Genomic DNA, 27,630 nt, shown 5'->3' on the forward strand with positions numbered 1-27,630 from the left:
GTCTTTTGAACTGATTATTAAAAATTAAAAGTGCGAAGTATTTTAAGTGACTGCAGAGACTGGGTCCTTTTAACTCAGTCATTCCCAAACATTTTCCTTAACGGATCATTTCGCACATTCGGATTTTTTTGCGGAACACTTCGCACGTTCTGAGTATTTAGCGGAACACTTTGCTTATATTTTTTTTCAGAGATTAAGTCACGTGGTGGCCTACTAGTTAATTATTCCACTCGTTCGTGGAACACCTCTTCAGGCCTCGCGGAACACTAGGGGTTCCGCGGAACGTAGTTTGGAAAATACTGTTTTAGCTCAATGCACTGACACTAAGATACACAAAGTCATGCGCGCGCACATACACTGTCATTCCCACTCACTCCTTTCTCCCCCCCCCCCCTTTTTCCTATCACACAAGCACAATAAATACAAACATCACATAACTATTTAAAAAAAAAAATAAACTTGCATTCCCACTTCCGACATCAATGATAAAAAATCGTGATGCAGGGTGTTAACGGGATCATCTTCTTGATCTCCACATTTGTCTAGGTCAGGCCTGATTATGGCCGTACATCAATGAACAAGTTTGCAGATTTTCATAGGTCAGTGTATTCGATTTCGTCTTTTCTGCTAGACAACGGGAATGTATAATAAAAATTTTAACTGATAAAACAAAAAAAAGAGGAAAATTTTTGTGTCTGAATTTGATGCTGATTAGATTTATGACGCGTGATAAGAAATGTTGAAACATGCATATGATGGAACCATAACAAAATTCCTTTTATGACGATAAGATAATTATGTACGTTGTGGATAGAGGGGAAAAGGGGGGGTGTTAAAAAGTTGCGAAATTCACCTTCATCCCCCACGCCTCTCTCCAAATATTTCCTTTTAATAGAATAGTCTGGCGTGACGTTAAAAATCTCTCCTATAATCTTATAGGACGCACTAATCTCGCATGACGTAATAATCTTATTGGGAGCACTAATCTCGCATGACGTAATAATCTTATTGGAAGCACTAATCTCGCATGACGTAATAATCTTATTGGAAGCACTTATCTCGCATGACGTAATAATCTTATTGGAAGCACTTATCTCGCATGACGTAATAATCTTATAGGACGCATTAATCTCGCATGACGTAATAATCTTATACGACGCACTAATCTCGCATGACGTAATAATTTTATAGGACGCACTAATCTCACATTACGTAATAATCTTATAGGACGCGCTACATTCATAAAGTAGAATAATTAAAGTCAGATTTAAACCAGATGCCATTATATAAAGGACAATGTTTATAGAGAGTATTTTAACATTGCTAATACGATAATTACGATTAATGTGTCTCCATAACAAGCTCTTTGTTTTTGGCTGTTGTTACAGTTTGTTTTTTACACCAAGAGCTCAACACATTGAAAGACTTCGAGATAAACATAACATTTGTTGTCCAAGTCTAAGAGATTACTAAAAAAAAGACCGCATCACCTACATTCTACAAAGACCGCATCACCTACACTCTACAAAGACCGCATCACCTACATTCTACAAAGACCGCATCACAAACATTCTACAAAGACCGCATCACCTACATTCTACAAAGACCGCATCACAAATATTCTACAAAGACCGCATCACCTACATTCTACAAAGACCGCATCACCTACATTCTACAAAGACCGCATCACCTACACTCTACAAAGACCGCATCACCTACATTCTACAAAGACCGCATCACCTACATTCTACAAAGACCGCATCACCTACATTTTACAAAGACCGCATCACAAACATTCTACAAAGACCGCATCACCTACATTCTACAAAGACCGCATCACCTACATTCTACAAAGACCGCATCACAAACATTCTACAAAGACCGCATCACCTACATTCTACAAAGACCGCATCACAAACATTCTACAAAGACCGCATCACCTACATTTTACAAAGACCGCATCACAAACATTCTACAAAGACCGCATCACCTACATTCTACAAAGACAGCATCACCTACATTCTACAAAGACCGCATCACAAACATTCTACAAAGACCGCATCACCTACATTCTACAAAGACCGCATCACATACATTCTACAAAGACCGCATCACCTACATTCTACAAAGACCGCATCACCTACACTCTACAAAGACCGCATCACCTACATTCTACAAAGACCGCATCACAAACATTCTACAAAGACCGCATCACCTACACTCTACAAAGACCGCATCACCTACATTCTACAAAGACCGCATCACAAACATTCTACAAAGACCGCATCACATACATTCTACAAAGACCGCATCACCTACATTCTACAAAGACCGCATCACCTACACTCTACAAAGACCGCATCACCTACATTCTACAAAGACCGCATCACAAACATTCTACAAAGACCGCATCACCTACATTCTACAAAGACCGCATCACCTACACTCTACAAAGACCGCATCACCTACATTCTACAAAGACCGCATCACAAACATTCTACAAAGACCGCATCACCTACACTCTACAAAGACCGCATCACCTACATTCTACAAATACCGCATCACCTACACTCTACAAAGACCGCATCACCTACATTCTACAAAGACCGCATCACAAACATTCTACAAAGACCGCATCACCTACATTCTACAAAGACCGCATCACCTACACTCTACAAAGACCGCATCACCTACATTCTACAAAGACCGCATCACCTACATTCTACAAAGACCGCATCACAAACATTCTACAAAGACCGCATCACAAACATTCTACAAAGACCGCATCACAAACAAGGAGATTAAAAACAAGGACCACAACAGTCATTGGGCTCCAGGATGACCTGCTGACCACTGTCCAAAAAAAAAAAAGTTTAATTGAAAAATGGCCATATTACAAGGTCCACAGAGCCCGAAAAGACCTTCCTTCAGGGAACAGTACAAGGAAAAAGAAGAAAAAGAAGACAGGGAAAGCGATGGGAAGTCATCAAAGAATTGACTGGCCTGCAATTGAAATAGATTCTAGCCAAGGCAGAAGATAGACTGGAATATAGAAAGACAATTGACGAAACAACAGACTGAAAGCTAGTGGAAGGGGAGGCAACTGTTTATCTCCCTTTCAGTCCAGTTCTCTCCCCTTTGTTAATTGACGTAAAATAGTAATTGAATTTAATGAGTTTACTTTTTAAAGGCTGCCCTAATATATTGAATCTGTGTAGCCTAGGTTTTTAAAAGACTTTATAGATTCACGCTAGGTAATAACAATAGCATGCGTGTGTTGGTGTGTGCCATTATCTACACATTAATTTTAAATTTCGATGGTTAATTAATGTTTTCTTTAGAATTGTTGCTTTGGCTCGAAGCACAACAAACGAGGTCTTTATCGTCTGCTAATAAATAGTCGATACTCATTCAGTAGTCGAAGCATGAACACTTCCTGCATCACGCTTCGTTGACATCCGGGCACTCTCTCATGCAAAGATTATCCCGGAAATAAAACCTTTGAATTAAGCTCTTGAAATTAGTGTTTAGAGTTTCCGCAAGGAAATCATCACAGATAAATTGACAATCAGACGATTTAAAAAAAAATTAAATAGTTTCGCGCATGGCATCACAGATAAATTGACAATCAGACGATTTAAAAAAAAATTAAATAGTTTCGCGCATGGATGGCTGCCTGGTCGTGCGGTTTGCGCGCTGGACTGTCGTTTGGATTTATCGATGGTCCCGGGTTCAAACCCTGCCCGCTCCCATCCCCCGTCGTCCTGCGGGAGGTTTGGACTAGGAAGTAAACTATCTTCAACTCTGAAGGAACATCCGAAATATGTAAAACATTTTACAAACATGGTTAAATCAACTAACCAGTTTTCAAACTCTCCAGTTCTGATGATAATAATAGAATGATAGGAATAATCACTTGAATGATTTTTTTAGACCTTTTTTTTACATTGTTTAAACGTCTTCATTAGTGACGTAGTTATGATTGCGTTTCTTCCATTACATAATAATAATAATTTTATTTATAAAGCGCTGTTAACAGACAAAATGTAGGCTCAAGGCGCTGTAATAACATTACAAACACAAACACGACAGTTCGGATGACAGTTAATCTAAAAAAAAGTTTTAAACAGATAGGTCTTAATGTTCTTCTTAAAAGTGGTGTATAATATTGAAATATAATGATCTTTTTGTCTTATAGTTATCAGAAGTAGTTCAATAATATTACATCCTACGTATATCCATTCATGTCAGTGTATCTCATCTCTGCCCGTGGTCCCGTCTGTGGCATAGGCCACCAACTAGCTTCATCAAAGCGTCTCGGTTTTGGGCGAGTCTCTCCAACTGTCCCCACGTCTTGCCCATCTGTTCGGCATCTGCTTCCAGATCTCGGTGCCATGTATTCCTGGGCCGTCCCCTCTTCCTCTTTCCTTGGTGGTTCCAGAAGAGGGCTTGTCTTTTAATGTTGGTTGAAAGCTTGCGATGGGTGTGGATCCAGCTCCAGCGTCTCTGAAGGATATCCACTACAATAGGCTGCTGCTTTATTTTTTTTGTAACAGTTCCGCATTCGAAATCTTGACTGGCCATACGAGTCTTCCTGAGGGAGGTATTGAATATTTGTTCTCATGGTGGTGATGGCGGTTCTCCAGGTCTCTGCTCCATAAAGTAGTTTTGGCTTAACAATGGCCTTGGAGAGCCTGACCTTGGTGGTGGTGGTTCTCCAGGTCTCTGCTCCATAAAGTAGTTTTGGCTTAACAATGGCCTTGGAGAGCCTGACCTTGGTGGTGGTGGTTCTCCAGGTCTCTGCTCCATAAAGTAGTTTTGGCTTAACAATGGCCTTGGAGAGCCTGACCTTGGTGGTGGTGGTTCTCCAGGTCTCTGCTCCATAAAGTAGTTTTGGCTTAACAATGGCCTTGGAGAGCCTGACCTTGGTGGTGGTGGTTCTCCAGGTCTCTGCTCCATAAAGTAGTTTTGGCTTAACAATGGCCTTGGAGAGCCTGATCTTGGTGGTGATTGCGGTTCTCCAGGTCTCTGCTCCATAAAGTAGTTTTGGCTTAACAATGGCCTTGGAGAGCCTGATCTTGGTGGTGATTGCGGTTCTCCAGGTCTCTGCTCCATAAAGTAGTTTTGGCTTAACAATGGCCTTGGAGAGCCTGACCTTGGTGGTGGTGGTTCTCCAGGTCTCTGCTCCATAAAGTAGTTTTGGCTTAACAATGGCCTTGGAGAGCCTGACCTTGGTGGTGGTGGTTCTCCAGGTCTCTGCTCCATAAAGTAGTTTTGGCTTAACAATGGCCTTGGAGAGCCTGACCTTGGTGGTGGTGGTTCTCCAGGTCTCTGCTCCATAAAGTAGTTTTGGCTTAACAATGGCCTTGGAGAGCCTGATCTTGGTGGTGATTGCGGTTCTCCAGGTCTCTGCTCCATAAAGTAGTTTTGGCTTAACAATGCCTTGGAGAGCCTGACCTTGGTGGTGGTGCTTACGTCCTTGGATCTCCCAATGTTCTTCAGCTAAGACAGGGCTTCTCGAGTTTTACCAATGCGGGTTCGAGTTAGTATGAATATTTATTTATCGGAATCTCAGTAGTGCAGCAAGGTACCGTAGAGTCTACGGCAAGGCCGGTTATAAGAGAGGGCAGGTGGGGCCACAGCCCCGAGAAATCCCCAAGAAAGTGGCCTCCATAAAAAGAAAAATTTATCGTAATTTCGACGGGTCAGAAACTTTAAAGTATTTTTCTCATTTTCCCACATACGTAGATTCAGCCCTGGCCTAGGGGCTCTAGAAAGGTTCCCATGGGTCAAGAATACGATGGCATCCCTCACTGTATCCCCTTCCCCTCAAGAAAAGTTATGCCAAACAGAAATCGAGTCAACCAGCTTGTATTTACAAAAAGACTTTAATGTAAGTACCGCCTATCACACGTACGACATATGAAACATACATAATACTCAATTCAATGTATGTCTTCTTCAAAGTAATGAGTGGCTATATTTCTAAGGCTCATGGGCCAGAACTAATGGGTCCACACGAAAGGAACCTCCTCGCGGAGTGGATGCTACGCCACTGCTTAAATTCCATATTGCCCTTGCTGATTCTCACATGCTGTTCTGGTTGATACTTACATATTGTCCTGGTTGATTCTCACCATACTGCTCTGGTTAATTCTGACATATTCCAAACTCATGAGAAAGAATTATTTCTTTGATGCATTTTTTTCCTTACACGAGATACATTTTCAAAAATCTGAGTTTTGACCCCCCCCCCCCAAACACCGAGCATAGACAAATGTTAAAAAAATCTTTATATAAACTTTTCAAACTGGCGAGTGACATTTCAAAGTGTGGAATGAGAAATGCAATACTGCTGTCCGTGTTCGAGTTACTGCCCTTTGCCGTGGCGAAATTCGTTAACGATCGGAAATACACGGATCAATAAGGTCCGAAAATAAACGCAAAAACCTTGAGCTAGAAGTTATGTCTACAGGCTTTGGCATTCTTTTGCACGACGAACATCAAGCACATCTAGGGATATTTTAACATTTGTGTGTGTCTCTCTTTGTGTGTATTTATAGGGAAAACATAAATATTGTCACAGAAAACAATTGGTTTAGTATAAAGGATGTTTTAACTGGAGACTTGGTAATTTCAAATACAGTAATCCCCTCTTTGTAATGGTTTGATTTCTACTAATTGGACTGAAGTATTTTAATATCACAATACGAGGTATGGAACAAAAAAAAAAAGGGAAAGCGATATGGAAAAATGTGAGGCCGACGTAAGGTATTGTTTTGTTTTACATACTAAGAAAGTTTTTTCAGGATTGATGTTTATTGCATCTTATTCCAAATCTCCGGGCGGGGGGGATGGCTGCTGGAAGGGTTTGAACCCGAAACCATCGAGACGACAGTTCAGAGCGTGTACCACGTGACTGTGTTGTAGAATACAAGATTGGGAGACATTTTGAAATCAATAGACACCGCAAATACCGCCTCAAGGAGGCTATAACCTTTTAAAACACAACATAACTTATCGACATAAATTATTAACACTTATTCAATACCAGGGGTTCTCAACCCGTGGGTCGCGACCCCCCTTGGGGGTCGATTGACGATTTGCCAGGGGTCGCCTAAGACCATCGAAAATATGGATTGTTTTTGTCTATTCTTCTTTTGCTGTGTGTGTGTGGGGAAGGGGGGGGTCGCGGACGAGTGGGGGATCCTAAAAAGGGGTCGCCGAGCTTAAAATGTTGAGAACCGCTGTAAAATCTATTCGGTACACCAGAAATACCAAAATACCTAGCCGGTTATGTTATCCGCCATGGATGCATACTCCAATAGTGGGAATAATATTATAAGAAAATTGAGACTCTAAAACAAAGATACATATGTAATTGGAAAGGGGAGATAATTATTTCAATTACCGTTGCAGAAAAAAAAAAAAAAAAGGGGAGATAGTCAATAGAAACAGACATTCAAAAGTGAGTCTTTCATGAAACACGTCAGAAACCAAAAGAGAAACAGAAAGAGATGCAGACAGAGAGGCAAAGTCAGGGAGATAAGTCTGTAATGCTAAAATAGGTCAAGGTATAACACACCAAAACGAAAAACTGAGATGCAGAAACGAGCCTTTCATGACACAATAGGTCAAGGTATCGCAAACCTAAAGAGAAACAGACATGCAGAAACGAGTCTTTCATGATACAATAGGTCAAGGTATCGCATACCTAAAGAGAAACAGACATGCAGAAACGAGTCTTTCTTGATAAAATAGATCAAGGTATCGCATACCTAAAGAGAAACTGACATGCAGAAACGAGTCTTTCATGACACAATAGGTCAAGGTATCGCATACCTAAAGAGAAACTGACATGCAGAAACGAGTCTTTCTTGATAAAATAGGTCAAGGTATCGCATACCTAAAGAGAAACTGACATGCAGAAACGAGTCTTTCTTGATAAAATAGGTCAAGGTATCGCATACCTAAAGAGAAACTGACATGCAGAAACGAGTCTTTCATGACACAATAGGTCAAGGTATCGCATACCTAAAGAGAAACTGACATGCAGAAACGAGTCTTTCTTGATAAAATAGGTCTAGGTATCGCATACCTAAAGAGAAACTGACATGCAGAAACGAGTCTTTCATGATACAGTAGGTCAAGGTATCGCATACCTAAAGAGAAACTGACATGCAGAAACGAGTCTTTCATGATACAATAGGTCAAGGTATCGCATACCTAAAGAGAAACAGACATGCAGAAACGAGTCTTTCTTGATAAAATAGGTCAAGGTATCACATACCTAAAGAGAAACTGACATGCAGAAACGAGTCTTTCATGATACAATAGGTCAAGGTATCGCATACCTAAAGAGAAACTGACATGCAGAAACGAGTCTTTCATGATGCAATAGGTCAAGGTATCGCATACCTAAAGAGAAACTGACATGCAGAAACGAGTCTTTCATGATACAATAGGTCAAGGTATCTGATATCAAAAGAGAAACAGAAAGAGATGCAGATAGACATACCAGTAAAGTAAAGGTGGAACCGTATACAAATATTACTCATAAATATTTATTCTTAATTTACGTAAAAATGCAAACCACTATTCATAATTAGCGAGATAAAATAGACAGTTCACCTTTAATACTAACAAGATAATACCGCCACGCACAGACACACACTCACAAACATAACGCCAAAACATTTGATGCCGTCTGCTAACAAACTATGTCTGTCTCCAGAGACTTAGATTACATTCTTTTAGATAACAGGTTGCTTCCCCTAACACACGCAACACTCATAAACACACACACACACACACACGAAATGGAGAAAAATGCTGTTCAATTTTTTTTTAAATTTAGATTATTTCCCTTCTCACTGACAACTTGTTAAAAAAAGTATTAAAAAAACAACAACTTTATTTGTTCAGATTAATGCTCTCGATGTTTGTCCGCTCACACTAATTGTTTATTTTTGTTGTTGTTGTGACTAATGAGTTTATTTAATAACTGAACACACATTTTTAATGAACACCAGACAACAGCTGTGGTAACTGTTCTATGTCGACTAAACTTATTTACTGAACAAGTTCTATATATGAGTACACGTCTATATATATTGATTTATTCCCACACAAAGGGGACATATCACAGTATTCACGTTTTGATTGTCTACGTTTAAAACTATTCTTAAACAAATACATAACTGGTATAAGGGAAAGCATTGCATTTCTAAATTTAAAAAAAAAAGTAATTGATTACCACTAACTGATCACCACTAATTGATCATCATTAATGGATTACCACTAAATGATCACCACTAATAGATTTCCCCAAATTGATCACCACTAATTGATCACCACTAATGGATTACCATTAATGGATTACCGTTAATACATTACCACTAATGGATTACCACTGCTTGATTACCACCGATTGATTACTACTAATTGATTACCACTAATGGAATACCACTAATGTATTGCCATTAAGGGATTACCACTGCTTGATTACCACAGATTGATTTCCACTAATGGTTTACCGCTGATTGATTACCATTAATCGAGTACCACTAATTGATTACCACTGATTGGTTACCACTGATTGATTACCAGAAATTGATTACCACTAATTGGTTACCACTGATTGATTACCACTGAAGGATTACCACTAAAAACGTTAAAGTAAAATTGCCCTTTCAGACCTTGCGATCTATAGGGCTGGTGATGTTAAGGCCATCTGTTTATTTGGCCAACGGTCAGGGTGTCATGTGGCCAGCACAACGACCAACCGCCTTTACTTTATTACCTTAAGTAAAGTCAGGTCACCATTAGAGTTGGATGAACTCAGGGGCGCCCTATAAATCCTGAAATTCAAAATCCCAGTCTTCACCGAGATTCAAACCAGGACCCCACGGTTCGAAGCCAATAGCTTTATCACTCAGCCAACGCGTCCTCGGAATTTGAATGTACTGAGATGCACACTTTTAATTCGTCACCGCGGTCAATGTTTTCTTTAGCAATCCAATGTCCAGATGTCGTGTGAGATCAACGTAGAGTCCAGGCCTCGGGAGGAGTCGTGGTTCCGGTCCAGAGGTTTTAATTATGTTGAACAAACAGGTACAAATAGTTTATTAAACATGAAAAAAAAATATTATTAACACTACATGATCTTGGATGTGTATTCAAGTAACGACTTGGATGTACGAGAATGTACGAGGAAGTACGAAAATGCACGAGGATATACAAAATGTACGAGAATATACCAGGATATACGAGATTGTACGATGATGTACAGAAATGTACGAAAATGTACGAGAATATACGAGGATATACGAGGATGTACGATGATGTACAGAAATGTACGAAAATGTACGAGCATATACGAGGATATACGAGGATGTACGATGATGTACAGAAATATACGAAAATGTACGAGAATATACGAGGATATACGAGGATGTACGATGATGTACAGAAATGTACGAAAATGTACGAGAATATACGAGGATGTACGATGATGTACAGAAATGTACGAAAATGTACGAGAATATACGAGGATATACGAGGATGTACGATGATGTACAGAAATGTACGAAAATGTACGAGAATATACGAGGATATACGAGGATGTACGATGATGTACAGAAATGTACGAAAATGTACGAGAATATACGAGGATATACGAGCATGTACGATGATGTACAGAAATGTACGAAAATGTACGAGAATATACGAGGATATACGAGGATGTACGATGATGTACAGAAATGTACGAAAATGTACGAGAATATACGAGGATATACGATGATGTACAGAAATGTACGAAAATGTACGAGAATATACAAGGATATACGAGAATGAACGAGGACGTAATGGAAAGTAAAAAAAAAAAAAAAAACAACAACATAATTACAAGACGATGGAAGATAACCAGGCAATGTCAGAGATTTGACGATCAGTCAAAATAAAAGTAGAGGATCTGGGACAGAAACAAAAAAAAATTCGATCCATCCATTTAAGCAGTAATCGATTACACCTTTAAACCGTAAGGTAAAAATCGGGAAAAAAAAAGAGGTGGGGCGGGGGGGGGGATTCTAATTTACATCTGTAGTTAGAAGCTGCTGAATAATAAGATTAAAGTTGTCAGAACGAGGCAGATTTGAGTGCATACGAAACAAATCAAAGTGCATTAGTATAAAAGCTTGTTGGACACATAAAATGAAAATACATCCCTATCATACAGTACTGACCAGGACCAGACCAGTACACCAACTAATGAACTGACCACTGACCACTGGCTATAGTTATTACGGAAAAACCTGTGTTAAAAACTTAATGCACAACTCACAAATAATAATTAAACAAACACACACACACAATATCAAATCTTACACACCCTGCTCCTGACAACCAACCCTACGAACATGTATCATATGTTCCCTGTATTTTCTTAAACCTTGACAGACCCTCAGAATGTAAGTCATTGGTTAACACGCATGACTAGATGCATGACGCGTAGGACGTAATAATCTTCTTTTTTTTAAAGTAACGTCTGTATAAGATAAGATAAGATAAGATACCCTGTTGATATAAACATAAGAAATGAGTATCTCTTTTTATGTCCTTCCAACAGCACACAATCAATTCGCTCCGCCCCCCCCCCCCACCTTTTTTTCCCTCCAACCGATGGAGCACGAAGACACACAGACAGTGTCCAGAATCTGTTTACAATCTGTATTGTCAGACCAGGACCGGTGACCCACGGTCCACTTCCGGCACAACAATCCATCTCAATTTTCTCCCAAATCGTCCAATTAAATCCACCCGTATAGCAGACACAATTAGCGCCAGCAGCAGTGGTAGGACGGAAAACACTAGAACAAGAGGTAAAATAAAACCAAGCAATAGTTTCCAATTACGTAGCTACTTCAAATGACTAAGTTAGGAAAAGTCCAACGGAAATAAATAAACATAATTATTTTTTTTTTCTGCTTTCGTTTTGATGGAAGACGTCAACTTCCTGATCGATACATTAAAAAAAAAATTCGCATTTTAAATTTGCATTGTTTTAACTCAATAATTATTGTTTTTAAAATGAAAAAAAAAACAAATTCTTTTGTTTAAGTCAAACTGGTATGTTCTTTCATTTGAAAACCGATAATTCACCGACTTAGTGAAGAAAAAGAAAAGTAATTAATTTTATTCTATTTTCTCCACACATTTTCATTTAGATAAAAGGGAGAAAAAAAAAAGGAATAAGAAAAAACCCAAGAAAGAACAAAAAAGAGGAAAGAGATATCGAGTGAAAAAACAAAGAGAAAAGAAAGAGATATCGAGTGGAAAAAAAAAGAGAAAAGAAAGATATATCGAGTGAAAAAAAAAGAGAAAAGAAAGAGATATCGAGTGAAAATGAAAAAAAAAAGAGAAAAGAAAGAGATATCGAGTGAAAAAAAAGAGAAAAGAAAGAGATATCGAGTGAAAAAAAAGAGAAAAGAAAGAGATATCGAGTTAAAAAAAAGAGAAAAGAAAGAGATATCGAATGGAAAAAACAAAGAGAAAAGAAAGAGATATCGAATGAAAAAAAAAAGAGAAAAGAAAGAGATATCGAATGGAAAAAGCTAAGAGAAAAGAAAGAGATATCGAGTGAAAAAAAAAGAGAAAAGAAAGAGATATCGAATGGAAAAAGCTAAGAGAAAAGAAAGAGATATCGAGTGAAAAAAAAGAGAAAAGAAAGAGATATCGAATGGAAAAAGCTAAGAGAAAAGAAAGAGATATCGAGTGAAAAAAAAAAGAGAAAAGAAAGAGATATCGAATGGAAAAAGCTAAGAGAAAAGAAAGAGATATCGAGTGAAAAAAAAGAGAAAAGAAAGAGATATCGAATGGAAAAAGCTAAGAGAAAAGAAAGAGATATCGAGTGAAAAAAAAAAGAGAAAAGAAAGAGATATCGAATGGAAAAAGCTAAGAGAAAAGAAAGAGATATCGAGTGAAAAAAAAGAGAAAAGAAAGAGATATCGAGTGGGAAAAAACAAAAAGAAAAGAAAGAGATATCGAGTGGAGAAAACAAAGAAAAAAGAAAGACATATCGAGTGGAAAAAAAAAAGAGAAAAGAAAGAGATATCGAATGGAAAAAGCTAAGAGAAAAGAAAGAGATATCGAGTGAAAAAAAAGAGAAAAGAAAGAGATATCGAATGGAAAAAGCTAAGAGAAAAGAAAGAGATATCGAGTGAAAAAAAAAAGAGAAAAGAAAGAGATATCGAATGGAAAAAGCTAAGAGAAAAGAAAGAGATATCGAGTGAAAAAAAAGAGAAAAGAAAGAGATATCGAATGGAAAAAGCTAAGAGAAAAGAAAGAGATATCGAGTGAAAAAAAAAAGAGAAAAGAAAGAGATATCGAATGGAAAAAGCTAAGAGAAAAGAAAGAGATATCGAGTGAAAAAAAAGAGAAAAGAAAGACATATCGAGTGGGAAAAAACAAAAAGAAAAGAAAGAGATATCGCGTGAAAAAAAAAGGGAGAATGTAAGAAAAAAAGAGACAAGGAGAAAAAATGAAAAAAAAAAGGAAACGAGAATAAAATAGAAAAAGTAATTGAGAAAGAGTATGGTGTAGAGAGAGAAAAATAAAGATAGGGGAGAGAGAAAAGGGATGAGAAAGAGAAGAGAGAGTAGAGAAAGAGAGACAGATAGAGAGAAGAGATCGCCATTGCTAATTGTCAGATAAACTTTAGAAAAACAAATTAATCTCCCTGTGAAAGCAACAAGTACAAATTAAAAAAAAAAAGCTAAAAAAAAAGACAATGCCTCCTTTATACAGCTGACCAACCTTTGTAACAGCGATTATTTTGCTCTTCATAACAAATGAAAGATAGATTTAAAAAAATAAAATAAAAAAATTTCATTACCCCGCTCCTATCCCCGGTCTATAGATCCAGACCATGATCCAGAAGACGGTGCGTAAAATGTTCTAGACCGTATGTTTATTGAATTCATTAATGAATAGGGTTCTACATGCGGGAATACCCGCTGACCCGTCTGTTCAATATAAAGATTTTTAAGGCCAAAATTAATTTTAGAAGATAATATTTCTAAAAATTATAACGGTCAAACTAGAGTTTTCCCAGTGTGGCCAATTAGCAAGTTGCCCTTTACCCAAAGATACACACCAACTATCAATTTTCTAGGAAAATCGTTAGAGCCGTTTCCAAGTTTCCGCAGATCTCTTGAATTAGCGAGCTGAACAGAGGAATAGTAAATAGGTGTGTCGATATTATATTTGTATATCTTATCATCCCTTCAAATGTAAAAGTCAAAGTAGGAAAGAAGCAAAAAACAAAGAAAGAAGCAAAAACAAAGAAACAAGCAAAAAACAAAGAAACAAGCAAAAAACAAAGAAACAAGCAAAAACATAGAAACAAGCAAAAACATAGAAACAAGCAAAAAACATAGAAACAAGCAAAAACAAAGAAACAAGCAAAACAAATAATACAAGCAAAACAAAAAGACAGCAAACATAGAAACAAGCAAAAAAAAAAACCCAAAAAAACAAGCAAAACAAAGAAATAAGCAAAAACAAAGTAACAAACAAAAACAAAGAAACAAGCAAACAAAAAACAAAGTAAAATATAGAAACAAGCAAAAACAAAGAAACAAGCAAAACAAAGAAACAAGCAAACATAAAACAAAGTAAAATATAGAAACAAGCAAAAACAAAGAAACAAGCAAAACAAAGAAACAAGCAAACAAAGAAACAATGAAAACAAACAGACAAGCAAAACGAACCAACTGAGTAAAACCCCGGTACTCAAAATGGAAAATACTGTGAAACACACAATAAATAAAAAACAACAACAACATTAAACTAAATAAATCAATAAATTAACAGCTCAAAAAATGGAAAAAAAAACAACATATAAATTAGATCGCTAGCTTACAGCAGAATAAACCAAAGTTGAAGGCTACCACCAGCGCCTAGATCAACAAATCAATAAACCTAGAAAAAAAAAAAACAACCTGTGTACTTTGTCAATTAGTTTAAAATCAAACACAGTTTCTTGAAGTTCCAGTATGTTTAAACCAGTTGCCACTATAAACAATACAGTGTATCAGCTTACACTTGAAGCATATGTCAACAATGCTTTTAGCAAAAGAGGAGAAAAAATGAAAAAAAAAAAAAAGCTTAATATACACTACTTAATAGTAATGATAATAAGGCTTTTTTTTCCTTTTGAGTCCGAAGATTAACAAGGAGTTCAGTACTTCACGTGGATACGCAGTCCTAGCCTTGACCTACATATTTTGCCATAGTCAACGTCTCCTATTTTATTGCGTTAAGAGTAATTCTGTTCTTTCTCTTTCTAAACATAAATCCCCGGCATATACTGAATTTTTGGCGAGACCATTCGCTTATAGTAGGCCTCAAAACTGACCTTTAACCTGTGGGCAGTTTTAGACCAATAGCTTGATGCCATGTCTCAGGTCTGATGTCACGTCGCTGGTCAGTGTTGAGGCCTGCTATAACGATTAGTCTGGCTTTGGGTCACCGAATTTTACGTCTGAAAAAACAACAACAAAGTCTTCAGAAGCCAACGCTATTCTTGTCACCCTAGAATAAAAAAATCTTTATTTAGTTTTAATCTATGAACTTCAAATAAATTATACAGTAAAAAAAATGTTAAAAGCAATTTATGGCCGAAGAGGTCTACATTTCTTCCAAAGATTAAGGCACATTCCTCGTTCCATATGCTAGGACTAATTTGTACAAATACTCCTTCTTCCCTAGTGCTATTAGAGCATGGAATGGGTTGCCTGAGCCAGCCAGGAAAATAAGTGACTTGGCAGAATTTAAGTCATTGGTTAACATGCAGGACAAGATCCATGACGCGTAGGACGTATCATATTTTTTTTAAGTAACGTCTGTATTATATAAGATAAGATAAGATGTTGTTTTTCTTCCATTGTGAGTATGATGCGCACCAATTTAATTAGTGATATTGAGTTTCGATGACGTCAAAAGACAGTATATTTGTAATCCGATTTGGCTGACAGGCCTCTTTCTGATGATGGCTTTCCTGACTGGAACACGGAACAATGTACAGGAACTGGTTTAATTCAATCAAATTTACTGTTTGATCACGTTGTGATCTATTTACCTGAAACACGTTTAGTAAGTTAGATCAGTTAGTTTTTGTCTGTTTGACTCATGACATCTTTTAAAGTGTAAAAAAATCTTAGTATTTAAACAATTCTTTATAGACCAACCCGAGGAAGAACATGAGTGGTTTTAAACATTTATTTAAAAAAAAAAGCTTATGAATTGTAAGCCTATTCCTTCCCAGTACAATGTTGGTGGTTATTTTATTGATACGTCCTCTATTTTGTTGTGAATAAAGTGTTTAAAAAAATGTCTGCACAATTACGTTCAATGGAGCGATGAGAGGGATGGAAGAGATGATAGTGATGGTAGTGATGGAAGAGATGGTAGTGATGGTAGTGAAAACAAAGATAGCGATGATGCTAGTGATGTTTGTAATGGCTTTGGCTTTGAAGCCATTGATGGCATTGATGATGGAAATGACAGAAATTATGGAAATGACAGGGATTATGGAAGTGACAGTGATTATGGAAGTGACAGTGATGATGGAAATGACAGTGATTATGGAAATGACAGTAAATATGGAAGTGAAAGTGATGATGGAAATGACAGTGATTATGGAAGTGACAGTGATGATGGAAATGACAGTGATGATGGAAATGACAGTGATTATGGAAGTGACAGTGATTATGGAAGTGACAGTGATGATGGAAATGACAGTGATGATGGAAATGACAGTGGTGATATAAATGACAGTGATTATGGAAATGACAGTGATTATGGAAGTGACAGTGATTATGGAAGTGACAGTGATTATGGAAGTGACAGTGATTATGTGATTATGGAAATGACAGTGATTATGGAAATGACAGTGATTATGGAAGTGACAGTGATTATGGAAGTGACAGTGATTATGGAAATGACAGTGATTATGGAAGTGACCGTGATTATGGAAATGACAGTGATTATGGAAGTGACCGTGATTATTGAAATGACAGTGATTATGGAAGTGACACTGATTATGGAAGTGACCGTGATTATGGAAATGACAGTGATTATGGAAGTGACAGTGATTATGGAAGTGACAGTGATTATGGAAATGACTGTGATTATGGAAATGACAGTGATAATGGAAGTGACCGTGATTATGGAAATGACAGTGATGATGGAAATGACAGTGACGATGGAAATGACAGTGATGATGAAAATGACAGTGATGATGGAAATGACAGTGATTATGGAAGTGACAGTGATTATGGAAATGACAGTGATTATGGAAGTGACCGTGATTATGGAAATGACAGTGATGATGGAAGTGACAGTGATGATGGAAATGACAGTGATGATGGAAATGACAGTGATGATGGAAATGACAGTGATTATGGAAATGACAGTGATTATGGAAGTGACAGTGATTATGGAAGTGACCGTGATTATGGAAATGAAAGTGATTATGGAAATGACAGTGATTATGGAAGTGACCGTGATTATGGAAATGAGAGTGATAATGGAAGTGACCGTGATTATTGAAATGACAGTGATTATGGAAGTGACCCTGATTATGGAAGTGACCGTGATTATGGAAATGACAGTGATTATGAAAGTGACAGTGATTATGGAAGTGACAGTGATTATGGAAATGACTGTGATTATGGAAATGACAGTGATAATGGAAGTGACCGTGATTATGGAAATGACAGTGATGATGGAAATGACAGTGACGATGGAAATGACAGTGATGATGGAAATGACAGTTATGATGGAAATGACAGTGATGATGGAAATGACAGTGATTATGGAAGTGACAGTGATTATGGAAGTGACCGTGATTATGGAAATGACAGTGATTATGGAAATGACAGTGATTATGGAAGTGACCGTGATTATGGAAATGAGAGTGATTATGGAAGTGACCGTGATTATTGAAATGACAGTGATGATGGAAGTGACCGTGATTATGGAAGTGACCGTGATTATGGAAATGACAGTGATTATGGAAGTGACAGTGATTATGGAAGTGACAATGATTATGGAAATGACAGTGATTATGGAAATGACAGTGATTATGGAAGTGACCGTGATTCTGGAAATGACAGTGATGATGAAAATGACAGTGATGATGGAAATGACAGTGATGATGGAAATGACAGTGATGATGGAAGTGACAATGATGATGGAAATGACAGTGATTATGGAAGTGACCGTGATTATGGAAGTGACAGTGATTATGGAAGTGACAGTGATGTCATTGATGTCAGTGATGACAGATGTGACAGTGATTACGAAGATGTTAAGGATGTCAGTGAGGACGGAGATGACAGAGATGTCATTGATGTCAGTGGTGACAGATGTTTCAGCGATTACGGAGATGACAGTGATGTCAGTGAGGACGGAAATGACAGAGATGCCCTTGATGTAAGTGAGGACGGATATGACAGTGATGTCAGTGATTACGGAGATGACAGTGATGTCATTGAGGGCGGAGATGCCAGTGATGCTTGTGATGTCAGTGATGACAAAGGTAGCTGTGGTGACAGTGCTGACAGAGATTGTATGATATCAGTAATGATGAAGATTAAACTGTTGTCAGTAATGAAAGATAAGACAGTAATGATGGATGTGACAGTGATGTCAGCTATTTAGTGATACTTATGACTTCTATTTATTGCCAGTACTTTGATTGGCTCACGGTTTGGTTTGGGGTCAGCATATTCCTAATGTTAATTAAGGCAATTTGTGTACCATTAGCACTAGGCATAGAGAAATACGATACAATGTCTATAAATGGGTACATGTGATCATGATGCGCAGTCATGCTGCGCAAGTCAAATTGATGTCATATTGATTGAAGAATCAACTCAAAGAATACAAACACCATCCCTGATATCAAATTTTGAAGCGTTGAACTAAATTGTTTGCTGGCAACGTTTTCTACCAGGATTAAAGAGACTCAGACTGTGTTAGTTCAACGAGATCACGTGACTCGATCAGGTGGTATAGCACCAAATGATAATTAGGGTTACCAGACGGCCATCCATCGATACCAGTGGCGCTACTCCAATGGAGGGCTCTGACCTGCTTCAACACATCCCTCCATTCAGATCACTTGTGGGCCTTTCGCCTCCACACCAGACGTCCGGCAAAAAAAAAATATATATCCTCCTTTTTTTTAGGTTGTGTCCTCCGTTTAATAGGCGTTGGCCTACAATGTGAAAATGTCCTCCTTTGTCCTCGTTAAGGCGTGCTTCCTAAATGATGTGACAATGTACGCTAAATATGTTTTTCTTTCATTTATATTTTTAAAAATTATATTTATATTTTTCATATTATAATTATATAGTATAAAACATGCAGTAGCGGCCCTAGGGGGTGGCAGGTGGGGCAATAAGTTCTTAGATTTCCTTGTTACCTTCAGCTTTGCAATCACGATCAGTTCTCATTACCTAGGACTTGTTACTCAACATTTTGGAAGCCTTCCTGGGATATATTTGATAACAATTATAAACAAAATTCTGAATGTAACATTTGTGGTTTCAAATACCGTTCAGTTTCGGTCCATTCTACGATGCCACCGTTGTTTAACTCTTTCTCTCCGTAATTATTTTTCCACGTTTTGGAAGGAATTCTTCATTTTTCTCATTACTATTTCACTACCCCTGTTATGATTGGGCTTCAATAGCTTTGGTGTTTGTTATCAGAAAATGTTGTATTTGGTCTAGAATTAAAGGGAAATGCATGCTCTTTTTTATATAATTCAAAGTCAAGTTTGAAAAATTAAACATTAATTAAATTAAAGAGGTCGAAATCAACGATGGTATCGTCGATTAGGAGAGAAAGAGTTAACTGTTCACCTTGGCATCTAGTACAGTACCTACGTACCGTACTATGTTTAGTAGCAAAAATAAAGCCTACAACGTTAGAGGCGGACCAGACCGTTAGCGTGCTGTGGTAGTGTATATATAAGCTCAGTGAAACTAGCCCTGCGATCTGCTAAGGCCGCCTCTGACAACATTCATCTTCAGTATTGAAATACTATTCTAAAAGCTATGTATAACAGGCACCATCTGGCACTAAAATGCCCACAATACATAATGCTCAAATCTATTTCTGGATTTTTTTTTAAATATTTTTTTTTAACGGACAAAAAAATGTTTTCTAGACAAAGAAAGATAGTTTAGAGCACAAACCAATCGATAAACTATTTTCCCCACTTAAGAATGCATTTGTCTGATGCTAACAATGTGTATATATAGGCTCAGGGCACCCGCATGTGAAACTCGCCCCGCGATCTGCTAAGGCCGCCTCTGAGAACATTCATCTTCAGTATTGAAATACTATTCTAAAAGCTATGTATAACCGGCACCATCTGGCACTACAATGCCCACATCATGCACAATACATAATGCTCAAATCTATTTCTGGATTTTTAAAAAAAATATTTTTTTTTAAACGCACAAATATGTTTTCTAGACAAAGAAAAAGCAAGTTTAGAGAACAAACCAATCGATAAACTATTTTCCCCACTTAAGAATGCATTTGTCTGCTGCTAACAATGCCATCCGCCCGTTTATTTTTTGCCTGTTATTATGTTTTATTCGCGTAGACAATTCTAATATAGATTTTATAATAGAAAAATCTACGCTCGGTTCCATTATATTAACTTTTGTTTTTCCTCTCCAAATCTACAGGGAGTAGACCTCCGTATAACATCATCATGTTTCTTTGTATTTGTATTTAAATACAATAAGCAGTGGCGGAGACATAATATGATGTGGAGGGGAGAACAATGTTATCACAATGACGCCCTCCCTCCCATTATACCAAAAGACCCATCCTCCCTCATAAATTAAAAAAAAATGGTTTGATTTGGGGAAACTACAAGCATAATTGTATGAGCCCGGCTCAGAGACATATATTTTTTTTGGTAGCAATCACGATTTCGGGGGAAAAATATGATGGCAATATTTTCCCCCTCGTTAATTAAATAGTTGATCACAATTATCTAAAGATCATCTATGTCTATTTTTATATTTAGCTTTGACTGTCCGGAAGCGAATTCCGGACTTAGGAATGAACATTTCCCATATAGTTCTGAATATTTCATACGCTGAAACATTAAAAGTAAGAGGTCTTTAAAAGGGCTCTTAAAATGCAGGGCCTATATGTCGACTTTCAAATCGATGTCAGAGACAAACTTTTGATAGTATTGACACATTTATAGACGTATCCCGTATTGGGGACAAACGTAAGCCAAGGCAGTCTTTTTTTTTGGTGAGCTGAAAGGTGGTCGACGTAACAGAGATGCCCCACAGAAACGCTTTAAAGACCAGTTTAGGCGCCAAAATGCCTTAGCTAAGATAGAAGAGAGCACCTGGTTGCATGCAGCCTCAGGACGAGACAGCTGGAGATCACTTACAAAGGCCGCGGGGATACAAGTTTGTAAAAAAAAAAAATATCCACTGCCGAGGACAGACGTAGACGGCGAAAAGAAAATCTAAATCGACCACCGGCGGACAAAGGTTATGTCTGCGTTGCATGTGACAAAATATGTAGGTCACAGATGGGGCTGCGTAGCCACTAAAATACTGACTCCTCATTAATCCTCGGACTCGTAGAAAAGCTTCATATATAGTAAAATAACTTATGAAAACTATTCTACAGTGCGCATCTTGCTGAAGATTATCAAGGGAGACAAAATAACGTCGGTGAAGTCGAGTGACTTCAGCGGTGAAGCCAAATAAATGGGAGTGAAGTTGAAAAAAGGTCATACATACATATTAAACATAAATGGAATCGACAACACCGCCTAGCGATAACGCGCTAAGAGAACTTAACCTCTAGACCAGGGGTGGGCAAATTACGACCCGCGGGCCACATGCGGCCCGCCGACACCTACAGAAATCAGATGTGCCCACAGTATATAGATATAAAAATGCAAATATTTTTAAAAAATATCTATATAAATTATTGAAACTGTCTCATTATAACAAGTTTTATAAAAAGTAAACGAAGATTATGCTTATTGGCTATACATCAATACACTCAATTCAAGACACAATGTCTGAGTGTTGGGTAGGCTTGGAACACGATGGCAAGTGTAACAACTGATGGAGCTCGATCTTTGACTGAGAACCATAAACTTGAAACAGGAAAGTTTGCACAAAGCTGCATATAATTTAATCATTACTTATGTAATACAATAATAATGAAACTTACTAGAGCTAGAGGAGTTAACCACGGGTAGTTCTGATTTATTTAGCTTAGTATGGGCAAGGCAAAGGAGAAGAATATAAAATCTCAAGGGTGAAATTGCTCTGTTACTTGAAGGACATTGACTGTGACCTTTTTACCAATATTTCTAATGAAGAGTGGAAGACAAAATTTCATGTTTTTATAACATTGCTATTGATTGTTTGCATATGAAATGTAAATGCATGATAAATCTTTACAAACAAGGCTTTCCCATTTCTACAGGCAAGCAAAATTCATTTTCCTTTGTTGAAAGGTGAAACTATCTTTAGTGAAATGATTAAAAGTACAACACTTATTAAGAGAAGCCGATTCAGCTCCAGATGACATAACTCAAACCCCCCGGAGTTTTATGGGTGCCAGAAGCTGTATTTCCAGACTTAAAAACCATTGCTGCTGTTCACACTATTTGGGTACACATACATTAGTTCTTCTTTTTCGTTCTCATTTTACATGTTGAAGGGTTCAGATCAGTAATCTTATAACTGGGATGAAACGCGTAGTGGTTCTCAGATCAGGCAGTTCTCCGAATAGTCTTTGGAGAGTCTTGTTCGGGTCCCTTGATTTAGTATGCACTATTGAAGGACATGGTCAGCATTCTCTGGTGATGCTCCACAAGGGCAGGCCTCTCTCGTCCCGACATTTAACTTCCGGAACATAAATTGTCTCATTCAGTGAGCAAGCATTTTTTGTGGAAACTAAACAAGTATAATCACTGGTCAATGTTGACTGACTGTAATTTGACAGAAGTCACACACAGGGGTAACAACTAGTAAGATAGTTTCACAGTTAAGAAACATTATCCGAGTGTAAGAAGTAAAATACTGCACATTAAGTACAACTGTAGGTCTATATTTGTGGGGATATTGTGATATAAAAAGACAACAGCAATTTAAAAAAATCGTAATACAGTGTATATATGAATTAAAAGACATTCTACACAGCAAGCTTATCTTTCTAAGATATATATATATATATATATATATATATATATATATATATATATATATATATATATATATATATATATATATATATATATATATATATATATATATATATATATATGCGGCCCGCCATTACCAAACTTTTTTTAATGCGGCCCTCGATACAAAAATGTTGCCCACGCCTGCTCTAGACCATCGGAATGTCCAAAAAAACATTCTTCTGGTTCAGAGTCATTCCGTCCGTATGCAAATTACCATCCTAATGGTCAATAGTCACATGCCCAAGCTAGCTCCTCCCCCACCTCGCCACATCCTTTCACTAACAACTTCAATAGAGCCGACACAGACAGCCGTTAGGCATGTGTTAGACAAACAATGACTCTATTTAATTGTGTATCTCTCATAATGACAAGTGGAACACATAAATTCGTCACATTTAATTCACTACTTTCTCTCATTTAAAAAAAAAAAAAACTTGGTCCCTGGTGCTGCTGTTCATTTCTGTTTAATATGTATGTATCATCATTTGTTTCAGCACCTAGCTTCGCTTCTATATTGAAAAATGATCAGCACGGATTTACATTGGAGATTACCGGGTGGGAGAGAATGTTTGTATAATAACCGTAATTCAAATAGCCGACCAGTATGGTATTTAACTGATGTCTAGCAGTTTAAACATTTACATTCATAAATTGCATAATTTTTTCAATGACATAAATGTTTTCTAAAGATGTATTAATGAAAAGAAAAAAAAAAGCTAATTACATTTTGTATAATATCACATTAAACTACATGATTTGATAAATATATAATGAGTATTGATCACAACATCATTTTTTCCACATTTCTAAAGTGCATAGCAAAATTTTCTGTTGCTTGATAAAATATTGATGTGATATAATTAAAAGAAACTATCAAACAGAAGTGAGTCTGTGTAAACAAACAAAATTGAACTATTTGTTAACAGTTAGAGGTGGACTTTTGATAAATGAGGAAGTATTTAAAAGAATAAGAAACAAATCAAAACCGATTCTAAAGAAAAGTTTAAAATAGCACATTCTACAAGATTAAAATGTCCATACATTCCATTGTGTCAATCCGCATTGAGCTATTTGCACGGCGTCCCCTTCCAAAGTAGTGTTCAGGTTGCTCAAAAGGTAGGAACTGCAACTCTCGCCCCCCCATCTTGGCATAAGAGCTGGGAAGGGGCAATTCCCGGGCAAGCTACCCCGCCTCATAGTGGCGCCCGGTTGGAAACGATCGTAGGAGGAAACGATTAGGCTAAAGGGTAGCAAAACAGGACTCCTGTGGGGGTGCCTAAGGGGGTGCGAGAGCATCCTCATTGCACTGCGCGGAGTTGTAAAAAAAAGCTCCCACAACCTTGTCACAATCCAGGTGCTGTTCCTCAAGGGGCCGTTACATAAATGGCGTGTCCCGCACAGTTTAGCCTGGTATAGAAAAGGAAAATGGCGGGGGTCTTAGTGTACGCGGTCTCTTGCCGCGAGTCTGACCCACCCGTCTGACAGAACAGTGTACACTGTTCTTATTCAGGCCGGTGAGAGGGAGCTCTTGTTCACTTTTGCTGGCCTAGAGTTCCAAGAGCCGAAGGCTCAACTCTGCCTGACAGTTTCAAGAAGAAGAAAAAGAAGGAAGGGGCAATTAAATGCTTACTTCCCCTGAACCTTTTTTTTTGTTGAAATGATTGAATTCTAGATTACAGGGGAAAATTATAATAATAATAATATATGAATGGGCTAAAAATGTCAATCAACAGCATATATTGTTAAAGTAACTCATTTTAGGTTATAAATTCCCCCTTCCCACTCGAATAAAAGGGGGGGGGGGAGGTTAAGCAGGGGTGGTATTTTCGAGTTTAATTTAAACATTTGTGGACCAGCTATCTTAAGCTACACAGGTTAATTGGACCAGCTGTCTGGAGCTACAAGGATTGGTTGGACCAGCTGTCTGGAGCTACAAGGATTAGTTGGACCAGCTGTCTTGAGCTACAAGGATTAGTTGTACCAGCTGTCTGGAGCTACAAGGATTGGTTGGACCAGCTGTCTGGAGCTACAAGGATTAGTTGGACCAGCTGTCTGGAGCTACAAGGATTAGTTGGACCAGCTGTCTGGAGCTACAAGGATTGGTTGGACCAGCTGTCTGGAGCTACAAGGATTGGTTGGACCAGCTGTTTGGAGCTACAAGGATTAGTTGGACCAGCTGTCTGGAGCTACAAGGATTAGTTGGACCAGCTGTCTGGAGCTACAAGGATTGGTTGGACCAGCTGTCTGGAGCTACAAGGATTAGTTGGACCAGCTGTCTGGAGCTACAAGGATTAGTTGGACCAGCTGTCTGGAGCTACAAGGATTGGTTGGACCAGCTGTCTGGAGCTACAAGGATTGGTTGGACCAGCTGTCTGGAGCTACAAGGATTAGTTGGACCAGCTGTCTGGAGCTACAAGGATTGGTTGGACCAGCTGTCTGGAGCTACAAGGATTGGTTGGACCAGCTGTCTGGAGCTACAAGGATTAGTTGGACCAGCTGTCTGGAGCTACAAGGATTAGTTGGACCAGCTGTCTAGAGTACAAGGATTAGTTGTACCAGATGCCTCAGCTTAACAGACAGCCCTAACAAGAGTTGATGGAGGAGAATTTAAGGGCCGTACGTCACAGAGTGATTGTTAACAGGAAGCTTTTACACACAAGCAAATTAAAAAGTGTAATGCCGGCTAACATTTGCTCGAAACAAACTTATGTGAAGTTCGATGCTGAAAAAGTATTATTGATTGTTTGTAAAGCGCGTCTACATGTCCCTGTAACATGGCTAGTGCTCTCCGGTCTAATTGATGGCGTGGACCAGTGATGGTGGGTATTGCTGGGGGGAGGGGGATGTTCCAAAGCCGCAAACACATCTCAAGTTAATCTACAAATACAAAATTTGTCTCCATCGGATGTTGAGCTCCATCCCCTTAATAGCTGCCAAGTTTGTTGTTTTTTTGGTCGCTCGATTAAAATGATAGTGAACTCTCTCAAGTAGCAATAATAGTGCATTAAAATACTGAACCATAACTTACAAATAATAAAAAAAAAAACAACTAATGAAATACTCAGAGAGGTACGAAGATAAATGCGTATTTCTTATTTCAAATGCTATGAAGAATTCGTACGATTGCTCTTTCTTCCCTAATTGCCTAACTCAGCAAAGGAAAACCAATGACTTAGTAGACTATGAGTCTATAATTTACATGAACAACTATATTAACACATGCGTCATTGGCTGATCCAGCAGGGTTCGGAGCGAAGCCTCGACAGCAAGCCCTTTCTTGCTTGTTTCGGATTCAAAGTTGAAAATAATTTACTTCCTGGTCCAAACCTCCCGCAGGACGACGGGAGAAGAAGGTAAGAACCCGAGACCATCGAGACGACCAAACGACAGTCCAGCGCGCATATCGCACGACCAAGAAGTCTTCCTGTATGTGCCAAACAAATGCGCATTTCCCTTTTATTTCTAAAACAAGGAAAGAAAAAGTAAAATTTTTAGTTTATTTTTTGCAATTAATAAACATTTTGAATCCACCCTTTTTAAACCGATTGCAGTTGACAAAAAAATAAAAACATTCCAAACAGTATATACGATTCTGGATTTACATACAAAGATCACATTAGTGACAATATTTTCATCACTTTTTAATCCATGCATAACTTTAAGACTGTTATGAGTTTTTCAACTTCCATATAATCTCCACAGATCCAGTCATGTCAGGTCTAATCTTGTCTAATCCTGTCATGTCTAAATGAAACTGTTCTATATTATTCTGATATGTCTTGGCAGGAGAAAGACAAGCATAATCTCATTTTCTATTCACATGAGGAAAATTGCGTAATTTAATATTAGATAGACTTGACAATGTGCAAGTTGAACATGCAATGCTTTGAGTTTTATTATTCTTTCGAAATTCGCTATAAATAGGGTAAAATCAAAATGCATTACTGAGATAAGTTAGTTTTAGACAGATCCTCTAGGCATGGGATTGCAGGAGTTTGTAGTTCAAGCCTTGAAACCGAACAACCGAAAGCTAGATAGAAACATAATTTATCGAATCAATCGAGGTCCAATCTTTTGACTTTCTAAAATAACAATCTTCGGGGACATATTTTGTGTGTTCAGATAAAAAAAATTACCTTGTGATCTATAGGGCAATTCATGTATAGGTCATCTTTTCTCTACGCAACGGTTAACTAGGGTGTCATATGGCCAGCACAAAAACCAACCGCTTTACTTTACCCAACTAATGTCAAATACCCTTTAGATTTGGATGGGCTCGGGGGCACACTTAAAATCTTGAAATTTTAAAT

General features: G+C 37.8%; 1 protein-coding gene across 1 annotated transcript in view; it reads right to left on the reverse strand.

Annotated features, from left to right (window-relative positions):
- Positions 1-27,630, reverse strand: part of LOC106063317 (uncharacterized) — a 56,674-nt gene that overhangs the window by 28,488 nt on the left and 556 nt on the right. The window lies entirely within an intron of this gene.

This window comes from Biomphalaria glabrata, chromosome 4 (genome assembly GCF_947242115.1).
Source record: "Biomphalaria glabrata chromosome 4, xgBioGlab47.1, whole genome shotgun sequence".
Classification (NCBI taxonomy): domain Eukaryota; kingdom Metazoa; phylum Mollusca; class Gastropoda; family Planorbidae; genus Biomphalaria; species Biomphalaria glabrata.